The sequence below is a fragment of the Sorex araneus genome, chromosome 2, assembly GCF_027595985.1.
Source record: "Sorex araneus isolate mSorAra2 chromosome 2, mSorAra2.pri, whole genome shotgun sequence".
Lineage (NCBI taxonomy): Eukaryota > Metazoa > Chordata > Mammalia > Eulipotyphla > Soricidae > Sorex > Sorex araneus.
The window spans coordinates 279,572,211-279,593,707 of NC_073303.1; the positions used below are offsets into that span (position 1 = coordinate 279,572,211).

At 38.9% G+C, this 21,497-nt stretch overlaps 1 non-coding gene and 1 pseudogene across 1 annotated transcript; one reads left to right on the forward strand and one right to left on the reverse strand.

Moving 5' to 3' along the window:
- Positions 1 to 456: 456 nt before the first annotated feature.
- LOC101553662 (protein FRG1B-like) overlaps positions 457 to 21,497 on the reverse strand; it is a 49,977-nt pseudogene continuing 28,936 nt past the window's right edge.
- Positions 16,752 to 16,814, forward strand: LOC129403007 (small nucleolar RNA SNORD48). The gene has a single exon (XR_008628999.1). It is a non-coding gene; the product is annotated as a small nucleolar RNA SNORD48 (small nucleolar RNA).

Genomic DNA, 21,497 nt, shown 5'->3' on the forward strand with positions numbered 1-21,497 from the left:
AATTCCGACTGTGCAAAATTTCTTTGTGCATTTGATGGTTGAAGCACAGCGGAAAACAATCCATGAAAGGTGCAAGAGAAAAAGATTATCACTGTTATTGTAGCATTGATCTAGAAGCAACAGTCAATGAAATTTTAAGAAAAAAAGAAATAAGTATCAATATTAGAAAGGAGAAAACAAAATTATCATTATATGCAGTTGATACTATCATATACAAACCAAGAAAATTGATGGAAAATTATTAGAAACAATAAAAGAATAATAAGGTGGCTAGTTATAAAATCAATGGGTAAAAATCAATAGCTTTTTATCTTTAACTTTTTATTGTGAAATGTATCATATATACAAAAATATATCTGTATAAATACAATTAAAATATATACAATTTATTGATTCATCCTTCCTTACTGCTTATGTAGAAAAAATAAAAGGAGAAAATAGAAGTAAAAATTCTGATCATCTGCAATATTTATCATCTTTTAATCTTGCTTTGCTATTCAGAAGTGTCGCAGGCAAAAATCCATCTTTCTGGGCCTTTTAAAGAATTGAACTGTCTTCTTATTTTAAGTTTGTGGTCCTGGAAGTTTGTGGTCTAAATTATCTTTATGTAATGGATTTTACATTGTTTAGACTCTCCTTGGCCTTCTTTGGGGATGCCATTCTTCCCCTTGATTTCTCATACAGCACAGGATCTACCATTTCTTCTATGCTATTCTGCTTTTCGCTTCTGCAGCTCCTGCTTCATTGTGTCTAATAAAGCAGCTAGTTGGGGATAGTAAAGTAATTTTCCATCTTGAAAGCCTGGTTCCTGTCATTCTTTTGGTTCAATTGAATCTGAATGTCCAATAAATCCATCTGAATTTATACCAAGGCATTTTTCATTGCCAGATTTCAGGGCAATTCTGGAATCAGACAATTTGGCAGGTGTAAACTACTCTGAAGGAAGTGGCTGCCCATCAAAATCTCGAGGTGTAATTCCTAGTGTAAAAAGAATAAAGCCATTTTTCAGAGCCAGACGGGTAGTATAGCGGGCAAGGTGCTTGTTTAATCTTAGGCATGGCACATGGTACCTCAAGGCCCTGTAGAAGTTCAAGAACACAGAACCAGGAGTAAACCCTGAGCACAACTGGGATGTGGCTCCTAAATCTAAACTAAAACAAATTATGGAGACCCAGACAAACAGAAAAGTCCTTGGTCAAGTGCATGTCCATTTCAAGCACGTTGATTGCTGTATTTTCACCAGTTTGTTGTTGTCCACCAGAAGCTACTAAGATCAGGTTTGACTCCTACATTCATTTGCTCTTTGCTCTTTTTACTCTCACTCTTTCCTCTAGTTTCTCCAGCACAGATTTTGTGCACTTCACATGAGGTTTCAGCTACCTTCCTGGGAAACTTCTGTGTAAGGATATGGGAACTGACTTCAGATAAAACCTCTAGTTCAAAACCTGGTGATGTGTGTGGGGAGGAAGGTACCAAGAGCCCTGGGATTGCTGGGAACCTTGCTGTGGTGGGCAGTAGTCAATGTTTCCCATCTGAATCCCTTATATACAAGTTAAAATTGTGGCTGGAGTGATAGTACAGTGGGTAGGGCGTTTGCCTTTCATGAGGCTGACCCAGGTTTGATTCCCAGCATCCCTCATGGTCCCCCGAGCACCACCAGGAGTAATCCCTCAGTGCAGAGCCAGGAGTAACCCCTGGGCATCACCGGGTGTGACTCAAAAAGCCAAAAAAAAAAAAAAGAAAAAAGAAGTTAAAATTAAGAGAGAATGTTCTTCTGCCCTCCAGAAGTACTCATTGTAAGAAAACAAATGACTTTATAGTATTGCCACAGTTGCATTTATTAGGGAATTAATCACACATTACTAATTTTGCTATTTTAATTTGCTCCTTTCTAGTTTTTTCCCCTAAATCCTCTACTTTGGCCATGAAACTATAGTTTATTCATTGTCATATTTATATACATATAAATATATGAGTTCTGTGTATGTGCTTATATACTTATATGTATATAAAATCATGTGAAATGTAAGCCATTCCATTTCTGAAATTCTGAAAGTAAATAACCTGAGTTGCTGTTTATGCCTAAATAATACAACTTAGTGTAAAAATGTATGTCTCTTTTTCTAGAGAATATTATGTCTCTGTGTTTGTATAGAATCATATGTATACACAATGTTTTATTTGTATAAAACATTCTGTACAAATTTATCATTGTATCACTGTATCACTGTCATCTGGTTGTTCATCGATTTGCTCAAGCGGGTACCAGTAACATCTTCATTTGTCCCTGTGCTAGCATAACCCAATGGCGTCTGCTCGCTCCAGAAACACGAAGAGCATGTTGTTGTTACTGTTTTTGGCATGTCAAATACATCATGGGTAGCTTGCCAGGCTCTGCCGTGTGGGTACAAATTTATATAAAATTAAACTTTCTCTGCCCATACAAATTTATATAAAATTAAACTTTCCAAAATTAAACTCACTGTATTTTCAATAAAAGAATATTAGTGTTTTGTAGGGGGTCACATCTGACACTGCTCAGGACTTACTCCTGGGTCTATGCTCAGGGATCAGAGAACCACTGGAACCTGGGCCAGCTGTGTGCAAGGCAAGATCCCTATTTGCTATTCTATCACTCTGGCCTCAGACTATTGATTTTTTAATGTAATTTATTCATCCTTTCTTGTGTCAGTAGACTCTCGTACATAGCTGCCATGGATGTTTGTGCAGGGAATTTTTCTAGGTCACAGATCTGGGAGTGGAAGTGCTTGTTCTGGGATATGCACATATTCAGTTTTATGAGAAAACCCAGTTGTCAAAGATGCTAAACCAATTTTATGTCTACTGGCAGTATCCACAAATCCCCCTTTTCCACATGCTCCCGATGTTTGGTACTGCTAGACTTAATGTTTTCCCTATCTGATGAACAGATATTTTGTATGTACTTGTGGTTTAAAATTCTATTTCTCTTGTTACAAATGGGGATGGACATTTTTCTATATGTTCATTTACAATTTAGATTTCAATCTTCGTGAAGTGCCTGGTTCATCTTTGATCATTTTTCCGTCAGAGTCTTTGTTTTGTTTTATCTTTGCCTTATTCTTATTTATATATAAACATACTTTATATATTGAATAGCTAAATCCTTGACTTGCTATGGATATATATATACATATATATATCTCATAGATACATACTTTTTAATCTGTGGCCTATATTTTTCCATTTCTTAAAGCCACTTTTTGATTATCAGACTTTATTTATTTTAATATAATTGAATTTATTTCATTTTAAGTTTTGCTGTCTTTTGCTAGCTTAATAAATTTATTCCTATCCTGAGGCATTTTTCCCCTGTTAAACTTTTATGGTTTTAAATTTTATAGCTGAGATTTTAATTTACCTGGAAATTGGTTTTGTATGTGGTGTGAAGTATGTGTTAAATTTCTTTTTTCCCCTTTTATTCTCTAAGAATACCCACTGATCCTGTTCTATTTATGGACAAATCTTCCTTTTTACTGGATTCACAGTTTTGCCTTTGTTGCAAAGGATATAAATATGAATGGACCTGTTTCTGTATTTTTTAGTCTATTAGTCTCTTTTTTATCATTGTTATATTGTTATAATAATAGTAATAATTTTAGTATATAAGTCTTGGTATTTGATGATTACTGTTATGCTTTGACTGTGGAAGGTGCCCCCAAGCACTGCTTGGGGTCTCCTAGGGACACTCCCAGTGGCATTTGACCAGTGGAACTGGACAGTTCAATGCCAGAAGAGTCCAGTGGTAGTGCTCCTTCAACCTAGTGCTGCCAAGGGCCACATCCACAACCAACATCCAGTGGTGCTGCTCGGGAGACCTTTTATTATTATTATTATTATTATTATTATTATTATTATTTTATTCTTTTATAGAATCACCATGTGGAAAGTTACAAAGTTTTCAGGTTTAAGTCTTAGTTATATAATGCTCAAACACCCATCCCTTCACCAGTGCACATATTCCACCATCAAGAATCACAGTATACCTCCCCCTCTCCCCCTCACCCCCAGCCCCCTGCCCCCATGTGTAACTGGTAAATTTCACTTTACCTTGATTACCTTCAATATTTCAACAAAAAATTCACTATTATTGATTTGGAGTTTCTCGGGAGACCTTTTGAGCATGTGGGAAATGGCAAGAAGCCTTTGTTTTTTGACCACACTTGGCTGTGCTCAAGGCTTGCTCCTGGCACTGTACTTAGGGATCATTTCTGGTGGGCTTAGGGGACCATATGGGATGCCAGGGATTGGACCCGCATCAACTGCATGCAAAGCAAGAGGCCTGCTCACTGTACTATTGATATGGCCTTTATTTGATTCTTTTAAAAGCGTGTTTTAGATACTCTTAATTACTGTGCTTTTGTGTAGATTTTAGAAGCATCTTTCAATTTGTACGCGCATACATACTCATGCACACATACAAACAAATGGGAAGAGTCATTTTAAAAACTGACTACAAAATTTCAAACAGCAAAATCTCTCTTCATTTATGTAAATTTTAAATAAAGTTTTGTAATTTTCAGCACAGAAGACTTACAACATTTTGTTAGGTACCTTATTTTTTGATATCTTAAATAGTTATCATTTAAAAATTCATTTATAATGGTTTATTACTGGCATGCAGATATGCAATTGATTTTGTAAATTGGTTTTTAAGCACAATTAACAAGATTGATTTAATATAGAGGTATTTAGAAATGTTTACCAATTAATTATAGAGTATAGACTTTTTTAAGCATTCATGGAACATGTACGAATATTAACTATGCTGTAGTTTGCAGGACAACTTGAAATCTCAAGAATCTCTCTTATATACTCTACATTATATGCTCATAATTTAAGCATAATTAAGAAGAACCCTTGAAATCAATGCTTATGTGTTTGGAGAATGTAAGACATTTCTAAATTGAAGAAATTTCAAAATGAGAAACAAAAACAATACTCAAAATTAAATATCAGTGAAAATACCACATCTCAAAACTTGTGTGATAACTTAAGCAACACTTAAAGAGAAATCACATAAGTATCTTAAAATCTTATAGAAGTAAAGTTTGAGTAAAATTATTTAAAGACTTAGAAATGGAATAAAATAATAGAGGCAATGAGATATAAATATAATAGCAGAAACTGAAGGAGCATAAAACAAACATATGATAAAGAAGATTAACAGACACAAAAATTGATTTTTAAAATGTATTCACGGGGCTGGAGCGATAGCACAGCGGGTAGGGCGTTTGCCTTGCACGCGGCCGACCTGGGTTCAATCCCTGGCATCCCATATGGTCCCCCAAGCACTGCCAGGAGCAATTCCTGAGTGCAAAGCCAGGAGTAACCCCTGAGCATCGCTGGGTGTGACCCTAAAAGCAAAAAAAAATGTATTCAGAAAATGATAATACACAAAAATCTAAATGTAAAATGGAAATGTAAAGGAACAACAATGTATGTTGTAAAAAACTAATAAAAGAATAGCATAAATATGTATTTTTACAAGTTTAAAAACTTTCTTTTCATTATTTGTTTTATTATCATGAGACAACATATTTATTATAGTGCCAATGTTCATACTTTTGGAATACAAAATAACCATACCTTCACCTTCACTTAGATAAGTGCCAAAGACCCTGAGTCACTGTCTTAATGTCTCTTCTACTTGAAAATATTATTTTTGTATCTCACCTGGCTGTGCTCAGGGCTTACTCCTGTTTCTGCACTCAAGAACCATTCTTGGGGCTTTGCGATTTAGCCAGGTCATTCTCACGCCTTACCCACTGTGCTATCTCTTTGGTCCTGCTTTTGCTTTCTCAGTGCCAGAGAATCCTTAGTTTGGGGGTGAAGAGATGAAGCTCAACGTTGCAAAAGGGTTTATCACTCAATTAAAACAGAACTTGAAATTCAAATAGTAAAACCTTTGAAAATTTCATTTGCCCCTTTTCCCCTCTCTTGTTGTTGCAATGGAGTTGTACACATTTTGATTGTAGTATCTGCACACTAAGTTGTGGTGAGCACTGAGGGTTATACATCGTGTTGTGATGCTCACACATTCTGCCAAAATGCGAGTGAGGAGTCTCACTTCCTTAGTTGTGTTGCTTGCACACAGGTGCACTGGGCATTGTGCTCTTGAATCGTGATGCTCACACACATGCTGGCGTAGTGTTTGCAGAATTCATTGTAGTGCTCACTTATATGCTCAATCAGCACTGCTCACAGGGTCATGGGGTATGTACATGTGTTTTATTCAGTTGCGGAGTCCAGCACTTTTGGTGCTTACATAAGCCTGGCTGCACTGTGACTGGGCAGTGCTGTGCATCCAGGGATCTCAGAGGTATCTAAGACAGGAGAGCTCCCAGGATTGTGTTTATCACGTTTGACAGCACCAGAGATAAAACTTTCGTCCTTACATGTGTAAAGCCGACACTTTAATCTCTGTGCCTTCTCAGTCAAGCATTCTAAATGAGGTCTGGGAGATGCTCAACAGCCAGAGTTCACGTTCTGGATGTGGGAACCCCAGATTTGATCTGTTGCACCACACTATAAGGTGGTTCCAAAGACCAAATTAAACAAGCAAATGACCCTCCCCTCACCTCAAGCAAAACAAAACAGAACAACAAAAAACTTCTAAATCAATTAAGACCAGAATAGGAAAATGGTTTTCCCAGATACTGTAGCTTTCACCTTTTACTATTCAAAATAATTCAAGAACTTCAGCATATTTTGATTTTTATTTACACTATCTGACCTAAATAAATATTTAAATATAATTAACTCTTGGTAATTATTATTATTATTATTATTATTTAATGTAGGAGTACTGCTTTTTATTCAGCCATTGATTAAGCTGATTGAGTTGGGCATGAACTCCACCTTACTTTTTTCTTCTTTTAATTGAACCACCATTAGATACGGTTACAAAGCTTTCATACTCGAGATTCAGCTGAACAATGATCTAACACCCATCCCTCCACCAGTGCACACTTTCCACCACCAGTGTCCCCAGTATATCCCCCACACTCCCACCCCATCCCAGTCCTCACCCTGCCTCCATGGTAGGCAATTTTCCCAATACTCTCTCTATGCTTTTGGACATTATGTTTTGCTCAAATTTTCCCACCACCATTCAAGCCTGCCTGCTAGGGAAAGATGCTAGATCATTTATTGTCCATGGCTCATTTTGAAATATCTTGGGTGCCATGGCCACATGTTTCTGAAATCTAGATTGTAAATGGTTGGGTTCCAGAGACATTTCTGTAGGGCCCTAATCCATTTTGGGATTCAATTGGGCATCTCTAGACCAGGAATATTGGTGTGCTAAGATGTTGCCTGGAGACACATTGTGGATGTGACAACCGGGCTGATGAGTGGGCAGGGAGCTGGGGAGGGACAGCCCAGCACCTCTGCCACCATGCAACCTGGAGATTTAATCCTGGAACCTGCATACCTTGTGGCCATGCTTGTGGAAGCTCTTGATCACAGGGAATCCATCTGGAGTAGGCAGGGAGACTGCACCTGGGTGCCCTGGTGAAATTGGCTCAGTATGGGGCCTGGAGAGATTTCCAGTTCTGTGGTGTGTTCTGGGACTCACTGCTGTGTCTCTGGCTTTTGACCCCTTTCGAGATTTACTTATGGTCTCTGAGGCAAGGCCAATAATAGAGTTTATAGGGTGGCACAGGAGTTGGTTCGTGGGGGTGACTGCCAGTGCATTCATGTGTATTGGGAAGTCAGGGAAGGTAGCCCACCCCAACTCTGTGAAAGCCTGGAGATTTCAGTTACAAAACCCGCATACCCAAATGTCCAGATTATATCTTGTTGACGTCTGTCCTGAGATGGTGGAGTCAGGCTGGGGGTATGGTGGCGATTTTGGATTATGGAAGCAAGTGGTGCTGGGGGCTCTGCTTGGGCAGGCACAGGCCAACCTGCCCCCTTCCGATTTACCCCAGTCTGTTCAGCCATGCACGGGTCTGAAATTAACTGTGGCTTTTGGTCTCTTTCGAGATTTATCTATGGGTATCTGAAATAAGGCCAATATATGAGCTTGTAAAGATGAACCATGGTTTGTGGGCATGGCTCCCACAACTTTTGGCCTTTTAATTTATTGGTAAACTTGGTCCCAAGTTGTTGGGGTCCGGCCAAAGGAACAGCAGCAATTTTGGGGTGTCAGGAAGCCTGAAGGCACCATCAGGCTGCTGATGCACTCAGCCTGCAGATACAGGTTGACCTGTTGGAGGCATCATATCCTCTATTATTCTGGGTTTATACTAAAGAGGCATATGGATTTTACTCCACTTGTGTTGGCCTGCATTCTGTTCCACCTTCCACTAGAGAACATTATTCTTCTGTGTTGAGAGGACACAGTAATTGTTTTAGTGAGTCTGTGATAAATTGTTTCAAACGTTTTTTGTAAATTCTTTCCCCCAATGTTGTTTATTTTTGTTATTTTTGTTTATTTTTCCTCACATTTAGGTGCACAAGTTTTTTCCCTTACAACTCTTTTCAGAGGTCATTCATTGCATTTTGGGTTTCATTGCTTCTGTTGAGAAATTAATTTCTAGCTTGATTGTTGCTTCATGGATGCTTTTTTAATGTGTTTCTCCACTTATTTTTAAGATTTTTATTATAGTATCTTGCTTTGAGGTAGTTGTATGATAACATCTATGGTGTTTTCTTTGTTCTTCATTTTGTTTTTGATTCATAGGACTTCTTGAATTTACTGATTATTGTCTTCAATATGTTTCACAAATTTCTCACTCATTGTCTTCAAATACAATGTTTTCCTTTCTGGAGCATATTTATTTATTTATTTAAATTTTTTGGTTTTTGAGTCACATCCAGCATTGCTCAGGGGTTACTCCTGGCTCTGCACTCAGGAATTACTCCTGGTGGTGCTCGAGGGACCATATGGGATGCCAGGGATTGTATCCAGGTTGGCCACGTGCAAGGCAAACTCCCTACCCGCTGTGCTATCACTCCGGCCTCTCTGGGGCATATTTAAACACACACATTAGGCATAACTCATGTCTCAACATCTTTTGTCTTCTCCCCTGTGCTTTTCTATCAGGCTTTATTCTGGGTGTTTTCTTCTAAAAACTTACAAGTCACAAATTTATTTCTTGCTTAAGTTTGTCTAAGTTAGAACTTAAAAATGCTCAGCAAATAATTTATTAACTCATTAATTCTAGCATTAGGATTTATAGTTGATACTTTTTAATTATTTCTACTTCTTTTCTAAAATTCTTAATTTTTCCATTTATTTCCTTAAGCATAAGTACAGTTATTTATCAAAGTTAGTGCTGAGACATGGATTAGCTTCCATAGTTTCCTTCCTTATATCCTGACTTGATCATTATTCACTGTTTAGCTGGATTTCTAGTTATTTTAGTCAAAATTTTAGTTTTTCTTTTCCTCTACAGTGGGGCAGTGACTTCCAACCAGTGCCCAGGAAACTTGGGGATCATTCCCTATGATATTAGACCAACTGGATCATACAGCTTAATAGCCCAGTACAGTAGTGCCAGAGATCACCTGAGTTACACCCAGTAGTACCTAGAGGATCATGTGATACTAAGGATCATACTAGGCTCCTGTTATAGAAGGCAAGCACTCATAACCCCCGCACTATTTCCTTAGACATGGTCTAATTGTTACAGTATTTAGAGTAGGATCATTCTGAACTACTTAGTCAGCCATTACAGAAAGTGTAAGTTAGTTGATTTTGACTTGTTTTTTACAGTATGAACTTATTTATTATTATTATTCAAATTTTTCTAACTGAATCACTGTGAGATAGTCCCTTACAAAGCTGTTACCAATCTACATTTCCCAGCACCAATGTCCGCAGTTTCCCTCCCACCACCCTTCCCACTCCCCACAACCTACCTATTTATTATTTTTAAAAAGCCACATTAATAAAGGTAATCCTTAGACAGGCCCATGAAGAACAGAGAAAATCCTAGTAAAGAGGTTATAAATTAAAATAAAATGGTAGAAGTTGCAGCAGATATTGCAGAAATATAAAGGATCATGAGACTGCTATGCACAGTGATCACTGTCTGTCATCCCGTTGTTTGTCGATTTACTCAAACGGGCACCAGTAACGTCTCTATTACACTTAGCCCTGAGATTTTAGCAGCCTCTCCTTACTTGTATTTCCCAACGATTGGAGGCTCTTTCAGGGTCAGGGGAATGAGACCTATCGTTACTGTTTTGGGCATATAGAATATGCCACGGGTAGCTTGCCAGGCTCTCCGAGATGTATGTATATATCTTTTACTGTATTTGGGATATGATTACACCATGGGGAGCTTGCAAGGCTCTTCTGTGCAGGCAATAGACTCTTGGTAGCTTGTCAGGTTGTCTAAGAGGAAGAACAAGACTATTAGATGTCATGAGACTGCAAAGCTTCTGGGAGCTTGGTCTTATAGTCTCTGGATGTTGGCTGTTGGTAGGATTACACAGCGCTGGGGGCAGTTTGCCTAGATACTAGAAAATGGGGGATCTGGGTGGAGGAGGCCCAGTCCCAATTTGAGCAGGCTTAGAGATCTCACCCCTGGGCCCCGCACTCCTGGGTTCCCCTGCTGGTCCCTTCATGCATATGAGGCTCATCCTCATGCATGTGGAGAGTGGCCTTGAGCATGGCTGTGACTGGATTCCAGAGGTCTTCAACTGTCAATTTGCAGACTTGATGAAAAGTATGTACAGTGATAAAAAAATTAAAAGACATTGATAAATGACAAAAAATATACACACACTAAATAAATCATAAAACAGCAACAACAACAAAATAAGCCCATCAGAAAATAAGGGCAAGAGCTGTATAGACCAAAGAAGACATATAGATGGCCAGTAGGCCTATAAAAAAAAAGCTTGGTATCACTTATTTTCAAGGGAATTAAAATAAATAAAAGTGAAGTTGAGGGGCTGGAGCAATAGCACAGCGGGTAGGGCGCTTGCCTTGCACGCGGCCGACCCAGGCTGACCCAGGCTGACCCAGGTTCGAATCCCAGCATCCCATATGGTCCCCTGAGCACTGCCAGGGGTAATTCCTGAGTGTAGAACCAGGAGTAACCCCTGTGCATTGCTGGGTGTGACCCAAAAAAAAGCAAAAAAAAAAAAAAAAAAAAAAAGTGAAGTTGAGCCAGATCACACAGATACTTCTCCCGGAAGGGAGCATAATACGAGGCCCCCATAGCCATACCACCGGACTCCACACCAGGCTGTTTCACTCGGGGTGCTCCAGAAGGGGGGGGGAGGTGAGAGCCCTTCCTGCCTGAAGGGACCCAGCTCCGGCAGCTAAAAACCTACACAACCCAACCACTACTACACTCAAGGCCTCTCCCCACATGCTCCAACCGAGCCTCACATAGGAGTAAACATATTCCTGGATTATGTGGCCAACACGTACCACATCAGATAGTAGACAACAAATCATAGAGGGAAACATATCTATATATATGCATATATACAGATTTTCATATATATACATATACATATCTCTCTCTATATATATACCAAAGCTTTCATCACCCAAACTTTAATAGCATGTTAGTGATATCCTATAGAATGTCTTAATGGCTCTTACCAAAATAGAACAATCTTCATACTGTTTCCTATATGAACAATTTTTTGTAAGCATGTTCAGCAGTTCCTCATAACAGACAATATTTCGATTGTGTTTTGGGACAGGGCTTGGGACTTGGGATGGAAACATCCCGAATTTGGTGGTGGGAAGGTGTAATAGTGGTGGGATTGGTGTTTGAATATTAAATTTAATCAAATATTGGGAACTAACTTATAAAATAAAAAAATTAAGTTGAATTGCTACCTCACTACTGTGCAAGTAACCTACATCAAGTATCATAATAGGGATAATTCTAAGGACTTTATGTGTACTGGCTAACTCATTATATATTTTTTGGGGGGGTTGGGTCACACCTGGCGATGCTCAGGGGTTACTCCTGGCTCTGCACTCAGGAACTACTCCTGGCGGTGCTTAGAGGACCATATGGGATGCTGGGAATCGAACCCGGGTCGGCTGAGTGCAAGGCAAATGCCCTATCCGCTATGCTATCGCTCCAGCCCCTGGCTAACTCATTATAAAAGGCTCATAAGAGGTAGTTACAGCGATTATTCAGATAAGAAAACTGAAAAAAAATTGTTTTTGGACCAGAACCAGCAGTGTTCAGGTTCCTGGCTCTGTGCTTAGGGATCACTACTGGAGGGCTCAGGATTCTATTTCCTTCCTCTGATCACCCCAGACCCCTGTCCTAGCAGTTGCCTCTGTGTTTTGTGTTGTGGATTCCCATATTTATGTGATTTTTCACTTGTGGTCCCTTGGAATATCTTGGGGCCCCATAAGGGGATATATAGATTCTGGTTGAGAAACACTGATCTAAAGAGTATACTATACCATTAATAATGGTTTTTATGGACTTTGAAGATAAATGACATTTTATTTACTTGCGTTCTATATCTGTGCTGTCCAATATATTAGTCTCTAGCTATATTTTAGTATTTAAGAAATGTAATTAAAATAAAATTAAATTAAAATTAGCCTCTCAGTCTCTGCAGCTACATTTCTAGTGAGCTGAATGTCCACAGGTGGTTAATGGAAACTTTATTGAACAGTGAAGATATAGAACATTTCCATCATTATTGAGAAACTTCTATTGGATAGGTACTCTTTAGAGTTCAATAGTGCTTGAATTTTTTATAAAACATGTGTATTCATGATTTACTTTTGTAATTTAATAAGAAGGATCAATAAGAGAAAAAAAGTGTTTATTAAAGTAGAAATCCCCCGAATCCCATTATTTGACTATACTGTCTTTACCCCCAATCCCTTCCCCCAAATCACTTCTAGAGTCCACTTCTCCTACCAATAGACTATTTTGGCATTTTTAGAAACACAATACATAAATTCATGACAAGCTCATTAGAGTAAAACCATGATGGATTTCCAGGAAATTTAATCTACATAAAGGCTACAATTCCTCTTGATTATTTGGAAGCATTTACAATGTTCATTGTTTTCAAGACATGTTAACCATAAAGACTTTCTTGGAAACATGTTGGCAAAATATTGATATTTAATTTTACTAAGGACCAAAGTAATTATAAATTTCTGTGACTTAAAGCTGTAAGTGGGGAAATTTGCTTAAAAAGTACAATTTTCATTTGTGAAAATTGCATAAAATCATGGAAATGGGCACTAAAAATGTCTTTATTATCAATTTATTCTGGAGTCAGAAAGCTTCCGTTTTATCTTTTAGTTATTCTAACAAAGAATTGATGATGTTTAATCTGGACATGACTAAATTTCTAATAACTCATGTCTGTCCTGTGGAATGAGTGGATTTATATGAGTGATTACAGGTGGTAAGACTAGACCCAGTGGGGAAGAATCACTTGAAAAATATTTTAGCAATTGAATTCCAACAAAAAAAGAATTGGAAACACAATCTGAGGAGTTCTTCCCGGGTACCAAAGGAGTTCAGGCAGAATTTCAAAAACATAGGTGCTGGATAGAGGATTTCTCTGTTGGAGAGGAATCTAATAGAATGACCTTCTCACTGTTACATTTTCAAATCTTATGGTTTTCTTGCATTGTATTCCCTTGGGACTACCACCACTTGTACCTATTATTAAGCTTGGGCTAAGTTATTTTCCAATAACAAACAACCCTCAATCAGTAGCTCTGGTAACAAAGACTTATTTCTCCATTCAACACGGAAGTTAGCTCCACAGTATGTCAGCAATAGTTCTGTTCCACCTTTTATTTTTGGAATCAGGAAAGAAGCAGCAACTATCTGGAGCATTGATTGACCTTGTGTGAAAAAAAAAGAAATATTGCTGAACCACAGAATAGCTTAAAAACTTTAATTTTTAAACTTGTACTTACATTTGAATGACATGTGAAAAATGTGATGTGTGCACCTCATTGGGGTAGGAACTACAAGAATGGGCACCATATACTTGAGATTGATAATAAAACATACCATACAACTGAAAGGAGAGAAGAATACAAATGTGAGTCTAAGATAAATGGTGATGAAGGCACATATCAAATGGAATTGAATCCCAGGATTAATCTTCCTTAATTTTCCCTCCGTCCTCCCTCTCTTTATTTCCTTTCTTGCTTTTTTCCCTTTAATTCATTACTAGTTCAAAGCATGTTCAATTCTATACAATGAGGTAAATCTGATGATATACAATATAAATTCTTATCTCAGATGAACACATAATATAGTAGAAAAATAAAAGCAAACATATTTATGAAAAACCATGTCAATGGTTTTCTCATAATACAAATTATGCAAATTTATAGCCCTCCGAGTATACAAAGGACAGGCATCTAATCTAAAATCGATTGGGAGAAAGAGCAGTAGTTTCTGGAAGTCCTTAAAGAGACCTTAAACTGAGAGTTAGCATAAAAAATCATATTATTCTTTTCTTTAAAAAAAGACAGACTTATACCTTTGGAGACAAAATGGATGGATCGTGAACTAACTATGCTAAGTGAAATAAGTCAGTCAGTTCAAGATGGTTTCACTCACGTGTAAAATGTAAACTACTAAAGCAAACTAGTAAAAAAGAACAAATAAAAAACAGAACAACAACAAAACCAACAAGAAAACAAAACAAAACAAAAACAGCAAAACTAATCCTTGGATATTGAAACGGAAGTTGAAACGCCCATTACTTCGCATCATGTAAGCCATGGTGGCTACTAGTGTGAATAACAAACAAGGTTGGGTGGGGTCGGAGATATGAGTTGAGGAGTCTTTTTGATAGTTAGGTGTGACTGGACCTCCTTAGTGGGAAGGTGAAACTGATACATACATAATATTTTAAACCAGTGAAAAATAAATGGAAAGGTGGTGGCTTTTGTGACTCTTCAGCAGATTACCCTTCACCTCTTCACTCTCATGTCTCCAAATCCCTGTCCACACTCTAAGCCCCTGGCTCGTTCATTTTCCAGTTGAGGAGAGGACCTATTTGGCTTGTTCTCACCTGGCCTGTTTGTACTGGAAGCTGAGTTTTTCCACTTAGGGCCTGGTCAGTTGCTTCTGTGCCTTCGGCTCTGTGCCTCTTCACATAAACTCCTTTGTCATTTCTATAGGCTCCTATCTACATCCTAAGCCTTTGGATCAGCTGTTGTTTAGGTTAGAAAATCCATCCAGGTCTTTCCCCCCCACAGGCCTCTTGGATCATAGATTGACCCCATATCTCTTGCTGCTGCTTCTACCCTACCTGCACAATCCCTATGGGGCCAGGCAAAAGTTCTACTCTCTTCACACCTCACGCTGTATGCAATCAAGTGTTGTGCGATGACTTCTCAGACTTGCTCTGGTTTCCCCCAGGAACTTCATGCTATTAAGGCCTTATTTCTTGCTCTACTCACCTACCCCAAAGAAAAACCTTCATAAGGCAGTAAGTGATGTTCAGAACTCATGGGAACTTAATCATAGTCAGAGGAGAGGAAGAGCCAAGTGGGATTGAAAGTAGTCACCTAGTACTCATGAGGCATCAAAACTCACAAATCAGAAAGCAAAAAGTTACTGGGGGAGGAATACCAGGAAAGGAAAAGAGCAATATGTAGCCTACTCCCTCAGAGAGCTCCTATGGGATGAACATTAAACATTAACCCTCAGAGCACAGCAGATATAGTGGAGAAGCGAAATTGAAGCCCACCAAACTCAATGAGTGAATAGCAAAAAAGGCTTTACTAACACCAGCCAGTTTTATGACCTCTTAGATTATGACTTTAGAGACACCATAATGAGGATGCTTACTAAGATAAAAAAATAATCTTATAGGTAGTCAGTAAAGCACAAAAAATATGAGAACAGAAGCGAGAAAACTATAATCAGACATGACATAACTGGTGAGTATGGTAAGTAAAAAAAACACTCAATGAAAGGTCTAAACAATAGATTAACAGAAGTTAAATAAAAATTGATGAGCTTCCATGGGGTTGGAATGATAGCACAGTGGGTAGGGTATTTGCCTTGCACGCGGCCAACCCGGGTTCAATTCCCAGCATCCCATATGGTCCCCCAGCACCGCCAGTAGTAATTCCGGAGTGCAAAGCCAGGAGTAACCCCTGTGCATCACCGGGTGTGACCCAAAAAGAAAAAAAATCGATGATTTCCAGATGAAATGCAGGAATCCCTTAGAAAACTCTAAAAGATGGGGGAAAGTCTGAAAATTAGTGAACAGCACACTAGAAATCTACTGGATGAGCTCAAGAATAACAGTAAGAGAAGCAAAGCAGCTCAGGAGGAACAGGAAAGTGAATTTGACAAAGAAATCATAGATAAGAATTTCCCAGAGTTGAGGAATGCATGCACCCAGGGCTGCAAAAACTGATGAGTCACATAAAAGAATGAACTCAGACCATGCACAAAAGTGAATTGAAAATGGTTTTAAGGTCTTGATATTAGAAATAAATCCATAAGTTATAAAGAAAATATTGGCAGAACCTTCAAGACATTGAATCTAAAGTATTATTAATGATTCAATACCATTGTTCAAGAAAAATGAAACAATCCCATAAACAGAAGGGACTACATAAAATTTATAAGATTCTACACCACAAGAACAATAATGACTAAAATAAAAGGCACCCTACAGACTTGGAGAAAATAATTTCTCACCACTCACTTGATAAAGGTTTAATGTTCAAAATATATAAGGCATTTGTAAAACATAACAAGAAAGGTGATGATGAGCCCTGGTGATTCTTGAGTGTCTTGCTGAGGCCATCACTGCAGTATCTGATCATGCCCCTGCCATTTGAGATGCCTTGTACCTGGAGCATGGGAGAAAAAAGCTTGAGTTCTTTGTTAATTTACTCCTTCGTAATTTCTCTATGGGTGTTTATGGCAACCTCTAGGTTGTGACCAAACATAGGATTTTGCTGCCATAAAGGAAGTCTTCTCAGTGGTGATTTTCTACCTGGAAATTATGGATTATGGGACACAAACAATACCAATCAAATAGTTATCACTTCATTTAAAAATAAGCACTTATATCCAGGAAGTATTTATAAAATCCAGTAAAATAAATTAAAAAATGTAACAAGAAAAAGAATCAACCCCATCAAAAATAGGGAAGAAATATGGACAGAAACTTTTTCTACATATATGATGTCACTTCCGGGAGCTTGGTTTTATAGTCTCTGGATGTTGGCCGTTGATGCGATTACATGAGGCAGTTTCTGGGTGTGACCACCTAGCTACTGGAAAATGGGGGATCTGAGCGGAAGAGGTCCAATCCTTCTCTGAGCAGGTTTGGAGATCTCAGCCCCAGGTACCGGAAGCGACATCTTATAGCCTAGTTCTCCCTCTCAGAGAATCTGGCAAGCTACTGAGAGTTTCCTGCCCTCATGGGAGAGCCTGGCAAGCTCCCCATGGCATATTCATATGCCAAAACCAGTAACAATGATGGGTCTCATTCCCCTGACCCTGAAAGAGCCTCCAATGCAGCACCTTTGGGAAGGACGAGTAAAGAGAGGCTTCTAAAATCTCAGTGCTAGGACGAATGGAGACATTACTGAGACCGCTCAAGAAAATCAATGATCAACGGGATGATGATGATGATGATGATGATATGTATGTGTATATATATATATATATAGAGAGAGAGAGAGAGAGAGAGAGAGTGCTCCTATGTTCATTGTAGCACTTCACAATAGGCCAAAATCTGGATATAACTCAAGTATCCAAGAACAGATAATTGGCTAAAGTAAAGTAGATACATAGTGGAATACCACTGGGCTTTAAGAAACAATGAAATCATGCAGTTTGATTGCATGGATGGAATGGATCTGGAGAGTATTATGCTGAGTCAAGTCAGCCAGAAGTAAGATAGATGTCAAATGATCTCTCTTATATATGGGATATAAAGAAGCATAGTAAGGAAATAGCCAGTGGCCAGGGAACCTGAGAATTGGTCTAGAGAAATGTGCTTACTAAGGTGTGAGGACTGGGGGTATAGGTTAAGTTGATGTGGAATGGGTACTTGAGACAGTGGAGGAGGGAAATGGACACTGGGGGAGGGTATGGCATTGGATCATTGTATACATAAAAGTCTATCATAACAGTATTTGAACTCATAGAGCCTAAAATTGATAAAAAAGGAAAGAATCGATTGAAACAATTAAAGAAAATACTACATGTTGGATGGAGAGAACAGCATATGTGAAAATACAGATTTGGAAACTTTCTGGATTGTATGACTCTGTCTGGAGACACATCAGGAGGCATGTATGGCCAATGGAGACTATTTTGGGTGGCACAAATACCAGCTTAGTGTGAATTGAACCTGGACCACATAAAGGATGTTTATAGAAAAGTGAAGAGAGAAGAGGATTTAGGTAATGACTACTATCAGTCATCCTGTTGCTCATCGATTTGTTCGAGTGGGCACCAGTAACATCTCTCATTGAGAGACTTATTGTTACTGCTTTTGGCATATCCAATAAGCCAAGGGTAGCTTGCCAGGCTCTGCCACGCGGGCTCGATACTCTCGGTAGCTTGCCGAGAGGGGTGGAGGAATCGAACTTGGGTCGGCCGTGTGAAAGGCGAACACCCAACCCCTGTACTATCCCTCCAGCCCATGACTACTATCAGTAATTACACAAATATTCTTTAACCTATATTTGACCAGTTTACTATTTACTAAGTTCCTCCTGTGCACACTGTATAAAATAAGACATGGTAGGTGATGTAGCAATGGAATGATACTCATACATTTTGTTTTTGAGAAAAGATAGCAGATTAAACATAAGCACTTATAAATGTCCTAAAACATCATTTCAAAAGTATGTAATCTTGAAAAGCAGAAAAATCCTTATAATAACAATTAGAACATGAGTGCAGCTAACAACATGGAAGTTAAGAAACGAAACCTGATTTAGCAGTGATAATGCACATAACTCGTGTTAAACATCTGGAAAATCAGGAAGTAACTGAATTTGTGTCCAGATCCCACAGTGTCTCTATAACTGTGGTTTCAGGTGTCCTTGGAAGCTATGTTGGACTTAACATCAAACTAATTGGAAATCTAACTTGAAATGAAGTTAGAAGTGACAATATGGATACTCACATTTGGTATGGTTTGGTGGGTATGGTTTAGCAACATTGCATGCCTAAAGCAAAGATAATTTCATCTACAAAATCTTTAATTTGTGACACTTAATTTTGTAGCTATTTTTTATTTCTGCTCTCATATAGCTTTCTTGGCTATCCATTCCATTATTTCTTTCATGTCCTCCTTTAATTTCCTGGATGTCTGTTGAGTACCCGAGAATAGATGACTAGCTAAAGAAACTTTGGTACATCTACACAGTGGAATACTATGCAGCTGTTAGAAAATATGAAGTCATGAAATGTGCATATACGTGAAGCAACATGGAAAGTATCATGTTAAGTGAAATGAGTCAGAAAGAGAGGGACAGTCATAGAAAGATTACACTCATTTGTGGAATGTAAAGTAACAGAATGGGAAACTAACATGTAAGAACAGCAGAGATAAGTACCAGGAGGGTTACTCCACAGCTTAGAAGCCAGCCTCACATGCTGGGGGAAAAGGCAGCTCAGATAGAGAAGGGACCACCAAGTAAAGGGTGCTAGGAGGGCCCTCTCGGGATGGGAGAGGTGAACTGAAAGTAGACTATAAATCAAATATGATGGCCACTTAATACCTCTACTGCAAACCTCAACACTCAAAAGAAGAGAGAGAACAAAAGGGAATGCCTTGCCATAGAGGCGGGGTGGGGTGGGGGGGCGTAACAGGGTGGGGGTGGTGGGAGGGATGCTGGGACCATTGGTGGTGGAAAATGTGCACTGGTGGAGGGATGGGTACTCGATCATTGTATGACTAAAACACAAGCATGAAAGTTTGTAAGTTTGCAACGGTATCCCCACGGTGACTCACTAATAAAGTTTTTTTTAAAAAGCATGGATAATAACACTATGAAGACATTTACACACTATGTTATGTCACTTTAAAAAGAAAATCAAGACTTGAAAAATAGAAGCCACACCTCCCGCTCCATTAGTTCTCTTTATAATCGCTGCTGGCCGGTCAGAAGTCTAGCAAGCTAAGTTTGTTTTCTAGAAAGGCTAGAAATGTAGGGAATCTTGACTGGACTAACACCAAACAGAGTTGAAGATGGAGTTTCCATTGTGACAAGAGGTCATAAATTATAAACCATATAAATAACATAGTTTATGAATAGTATAAATAAATATAATTACACCTGCAAATCACATAATTTACATTACATTATATAATTTACATATAATCTTATACAATTGTATCACTGTATCACTGTCATCCTGTTGTTCATTGATTTATTCGAGCGGGCACCAGTAATATCTTTATTCATCCTAGCCATGAGATTTTAGCAGCCTCTCCTTACTCGTCTTTCCCAATGATTGGAGGCTCTTTTAGGGTCACGGGAATGAAACCCGTTATTGTTACTGTATTTGGCATATTGAATACGCCATAGGGAGCTTGCGAGGCTCTTCTGTGTGGGCAAGATATTCTCAGTACCTTGCTGGGTTCAGTGAGAGGAGAACTAGGCAATAAGAGACTGCATTCTCGGCCACGTGCTTCCGGGAGTGTTGTTTTATAGTCTCTGGATCTTGGCCATTAATGGGATTACACGGCACCAGGGGCAGTTTGTAGGTGTGGCTGCCAAGCTACTAGAAAATGGGGGATATGGGTGGAGGAGGTCCAGTCCCGATCCAAGAAGGCTTGGAGATCTCAGCCCTGGGTCCTGCACACCTGGGTTTCCTCTGCCGGTTCCTTCATGTGTGAGGCTCATCCAAGCATGTGGAGACTGGCCTTGAGCATGGCTGTGGCTGGGTTCTGGAGGTCTTCAGCTGCTGGGGCTCTGCTCGGGGCGGGGAGGGAAGCATATAATATATATGTAATATATATTATATATAATCCCATATATATGTATATATATATATATATATATATATATATATATATGCTCTTTGGGTCACTCCTAGTGATGCTCAGGGGTTACTTTTGGCTCTGCACTTAGGAATTACTCCTGGAAATACTTGAGAGAGCATATGGGATACCAGGGATCAAACCTGGTTTGCCACGTGCAATGCAAACACTCTACCTACTATACTATAGCTCCAGCCTGCAAAGCAAGAGTTTTATTTTAGAGTGTATCTGATGGGGAATGGGGTATTTTCAGGCAGCTGCCAGGAGAGGACAGAATCAGAAATTCCCAAGCATGCTATTTTGAAAAGCAGAGTCTGGACCACCTCTAGGACAGGAGTAGACTGGAGTCACTTCCCAGGCTACCCAAGTGAGCAACCAGGACCATCTCAAGGATATCCCGAATGCACTGCCTGGTTATGCCGTGTTGCCCTGGGCAGCTCCTGCTCTCCGGGGTCAGTCTCTTTGAGAATAGCCCGATCACAGAGCGGGCAGAA